Source organism: Nanorana parkeri, unplaced genomic scaffold, assembly GCF_000935625.1.
Source record: "Nanorana parkeri isolate BGI_ZX_2015 unplaced genomic scaffold, ASM93562v1 scaffold1150, whole genome shotgun sequence".
NCBI classification, from domain to species: Eukaryota; Metazoa; Chordata; class Amphibia; order Anura; family Dicroglossidae; genus Nanorana; species Nanorana parkeri.
In genome coordinates, this window is record NW_017307418.1 from 321,471 (window position 1) to 326,740 (window position 5,270).

Here is a 5,270-nt window from a genome sequence, read left to right on the forward strand (position 1 = left end):
GGGAAATCCAAGTCTCTGTGACATTCACAGTGTTTGCCCCAGGCTCTCCTTTGACATATTCTATTTGTAGATGGTTAAAGTAAATCTAAACCCACAATATCTCAAATGCTAATGTATTGTCAAACCTCATTTTCAATCTTATTTGATCTCCAGTTTTTTTCTTAAAAGAATACATATTACATGCCTGTTGATCCTTCACTGTCACCCGATCATACGTCACCCTGGTGGACACTTCAAGCAGCTGTGCCATCATACGTTGCATAGGTATGGTACACCCTTGTAACAATCAAGAAAGATGGTCCAGAGCATTCAAATTCATTATGATATAAAGCTTCCTAAGCAATCGAAACATCATCTATATAAGGGTTAGATCTACTTAATTCATTGATTCCTGTCCACTGTGCTGGTTCCCATGTGTACCCTGTCATATACATCATCTACACAAATGACTCCCTGGGAAAAAAGGTTTTGAGCAGTAAAGTCCTTATTTTGCAGACCCAGTTTCAGAGCCCTGGTGTTTTTAGGCAAATTTAGGGAAGCAAATGTGCTTAGATTACCCTGATTGTTTTAAATATAGCAATTAGAATGTTTCTTGCAGGCCAAGACATACATACAAAAATTAAGAAGTCAGCAACACGAATGAGCAGAAAAAAAGAAGCATTAGGTTGAATGGATAGTAAGCTAAAAATATAATATAATCAAAGTTATGTACTTACCAGAAATGCTTTTCCCTGAAGAGGAAATTGAAATCAGATAGAATAAGTCCTATCCACAATACATATCACAGATGGGCTGGTGATCAATGAAGAAGGAGATAGCACTTTTTCTAACAAACAATAGCTACATGTCTGTGAAGGTTCTCATTCATCCAGGTCATCCAGAATGCCAAGAGTACCAGTGAGAGTGAAAAGCATGACAAACTGAAGAATGTGGTCCTCCCATATGTAGCTGGGGTGTCTGAGAAACTCTGAAGGGTTTTTAAAAAACATCACATCCCTGTCTGCTTAAAACCCAGCAATACACTGAGGCAACAACTGGTTCACCCAAAAGACCCAACGCCAAAACACAAGATGAACAACATTGTGTACGCAGTCCAATGCAGTGAGGAGTGCTCAGAATTGTATGTCGGTGAAACAAAACAGCAGCTACACCAGCGTATGGCACAGCATAGAAGAGCCAAACCCTCTGGTAAGGATTCAGCTGTATACCTACATTTAAAGGAAAAAGGTCACTCCTTTGAAGACAGTACACATCCTAGACAGGGAGGAGGACTGGTTCAAAAGAGGTGTGAAAGAGGTAATTTATGCAAAAATGGAGAAGCCAAGCTTGATTAGAGGGGGGGGGGGTTGGGGGTGAGACATCCAATTATGCAAATGCAATCAACACCTGGTTGTAACTAACAGATGATGTGGATTGGAGCAACATTCACCATATTTATTCCCAGATAATTTTTGTACAAGTCATTCTGAATTGAGAAAGCTGGTTGGATGACCAGTGAAACGTCTTTTTAAAAAAAAAGCAAGTCCAGTTGCCTTGACTTATTTTTTTTACAGATACAATAGCTACCTATTTAGGCAGCTACCCCTTCAAGGAGCATGTGGGAGCCTTTGAATCCTAGCCCGAGGCTATATTTAGTCTAAACGTAGGGTCTTAACTTCTGGCCGAGCTAATTGTATGTCCACACATTACCCAAATGTACACCTCAACCTTCTCCTCCCCCTTCTAGAGCATGTCCCAGAATTTTTTTTTTCGTCTACCTTCACCTGTAGCGTGAAACAGCTTTTATTACTCCCTTTGACATAATTACCAAGCTTGTTAAATTCATGCAGGGGCAGCTGATAGCAACTTGTTTACTACTGATGTAAGCACACCCTCCAGAGCTACATCTACCAGGAGGCCTTTTATACACACAGTTTGTGGGCAGGCTCTTGGAAGCCAAGGCAGCAGCATTGTTTGCCTGGGTAAGGAATGCACATGAAGTGGGACAGATAGGGGTGGGGATTAGGAAGGGTTCTGTAGTCAAGATGACAGGGATCACAACTCCGCTCATTTTTTCCCTGAAGCATAAGCACTGTGTTGCATGCCTAAACAGCAAATTAGCCACAGTTATTGGTGGATTAAAGAGTATTTACCACAATGATCCAAACAGGACATTAGCCACACACTGGATTATTTGTGGATCAAAGGGTGTTTTCCCATACTTGCATTGTAAGCTCAAACAGGGAACTAGCTACCATTGGATTATTGATAGATCAAAGGGTGTTTTCCCATACTTGCATTGTAAACCCAAACAGAACAATAGCCACACACTGGATTATTGGTGGATCAAAAAGCATGTTTTTCATACATGAAAATTGTAAGCCCAAACCAGATTATCCCAAGCTTATCCATAATTATCCAGAGTTGGATTATTGGTAGATCAAAGGGTATTTTCCCATACTTGCCGTGTAAACCCAAAAAGAAAATTAGCCACACACTGAATTATTGGCGGATCAAAGAGTATTTCCCATACTTGTGTTGTAAATCCAAACAGGACATTAGCCACACACTGGATTATTGGTGGATCAAAGGGTATTTTCCCATATTTGCTTTATAAACCCAAATAGGAAATGACCTACAATTGGATTATTGGTGGATCAAAGGGTATTTTCCCATACTTGCATTGTAAACCCAAATAGGAAATTAGCCACACCTAGATTATTGGTAGAGGAATGGGTATTTGTCTGTAATGGGAATAGAGATTAGGAAACATGCATGTGTTAAAAGGACGCAATGACTTTTTATTGTACTTGACATATAAAGTTAAGCCCTGCTCCTTCCTGGCACTAAGCCCTGTCTCCTGTCAATCAGCTGTCAAAAGTGAGAGCCCCTACTGCCCACTAGGTTCTGAAAATTGTGCCATGCTGATCCTCTTAGTGCTCTGCAAGACACAGGGTCTAGCAGAATAAAAACAATAGACAGTCACTAGCGGCCGTCTACTACACGCATTTTCAAAATTCAAAATAAAGATGTGATTTGACAGCTCCGAGATGTGTCCTATCGATTCAAGGGAAATGCGGATCTGAAATCATATGTCTACTTTAAAGACACCTCGATTATGACTAGAAAACTAACCCATTTTCTTTATTATCAGTCCCACGCTAGACAACTGCTGATTGACTCTCAATACCTAGTGGGAGTTTTCCACTTATAATCCTGCTAAAAGAAACCTTTTCATTTTTTTTTCCAGAGAAAAATAGTAAATAAGTTTGCAGCATTTTTCATTAGCATATAAAGGGAATTATTATTGCGCATAATAATATGTAACATATTCATTTCTAAAAGTGTGTTTTCTATTCTGTCATTCTGTCCTATTAAAGCTATGTTTACAGCGGGATTGCTCCTAAAAATGTTTACCTTCCATTGCTCCCTATGATATATAATATACTAAGTGGAAACTATCATTGCTTTGGGAAAATTTTCTATTTTTAAAGCTGAACTCCAGGCAAATACAGAAATACAAAGATGAAATACATATTTCTGTTGTAAAATGATTTGTACTTCAGTCCACCATTTCTGATATTTACACAGTCGTGACTGGCAGGGAAGTATTTTGTATTTATTTATTACAGGTATTTATATAGTGCCGACAATTTTATGAAGCACTTTACATAGTGCACATCCATATCTGTCCCTGCCCTCAAGGAGCTTACAATCTAAAGTCCCTATCTCACATGCACAGGCCAATTTACCTACCAGCATGTATTTAGAGTGTGAGAGGAAACCAGAGTACACCCACGCAATCACAAGGAGAACATGCAAACTCCTTGCAGATAGTGACCTGACCGGGATTCAAACCAGGGACCCCCAGCGTTGCAATGCAGAAGCACTAACCACTACAACTTTTGTTAGGGGGAGGGGTTAATTGAGCTCAGGTGTCTCTCATTGAGCAGGTGTATTATAAACTAGTGCATCACTCATTTTGAGCTTGCTCACACAGGGCTTGGGAACAAAGTGCCTGGAATAGGTTGGACTTGATGGACTAATGTCTTTATTCAACCTCAAATACTATGTAACACTGTGCTGATTTTCATCTGCTGCAATTAAGTAACACTTGCACATCTTGATCCTCCCCTAACCTGTGACTAGAGAGTTATAGAAGCAGCAGACTAATGAGCACTTTGCTATTTCCACCTATTAGCATGCTTCTTATAGGCAGTGCAGAAAACCCAACTGGCTCCTTGTGTAGCTTCTCCGTCACCCAGTCTAAGCTTTGCTGAGCTTGGGAATGCTAGAAACTCATACCAAGTCAAATTCAGTTACTTACACTGTTTGTGTCATGATGTATTAATAAATACACAGCTGTATTTATTGTGTCTTTTATATCTGCCTTATAGCTGAAGCTTATACATTTTAAAGCTGAATTCCTGTCATATGAAAAGCACAAACAATATTGCAGCACTGTAGCCAAAAAAATACAATTATAGTCAAAAGGTTTTTAACTCATTTTAAAAGCTGATACAATCACTTACAATGGGCGCTGCTTTTTTATATTGAATTTTTGTAGTTTCCGTACAGAATCATCTTGTCCCCTGAGCACTGGCCAGGAGATTCTGTTTTAGGGTGGCTCCTTTCCCTTGCAGGGTCTTCTGGAGTCGCCCTTGTGTGTGCTTGTAAGTTGTGTGCGTCTCCACAAATACACAGGCACATCAAGTCAACATACCTCCCTCAACCCTGCCCCCAGCTCTTCCTCCTCTCTTTTTCAAGCTAGTAGATGGACGGCTGCTGGAGACTGCTCTGTCCCTTGTGATCTTGTACTGGACAAGAAGTTCAGGGACCCAGAGCTGAGGGAGTTGGAGTCAGCTGTGTTAAAGCATGATGACTATAACTGCTTGGGTAAAAACGAATACTTTGTATATTTCTTTGATCTGGATTCATTATTGAAAAACATTTCATAGTTAAATACTACTTGAAATGACAAGTAGTACCGACACTGCTTGCATTTTTTAAATGCAAGCAGTGTCGGTACCTGGATTTGACTTGGCATCAGCCTCTTGCAATCCCCGTGGGAGGGGTAGGAATAAGAGTACAGGGTGGTATATGATCTTATCCTTGAAATGTTAAATATTATATACTTTTAGGAAAATAATCTATACAGTATATATCATTACCGTTCCTTTTAACAGCTGATGGTAGGATAGGGACTTCTTTGGGTTTCAATTTTTCTTTTGGTTATATAGTTTCCCTCACTTGGGTGGACCATATTGGGTCTTGGCGTTGGACATTTTGCA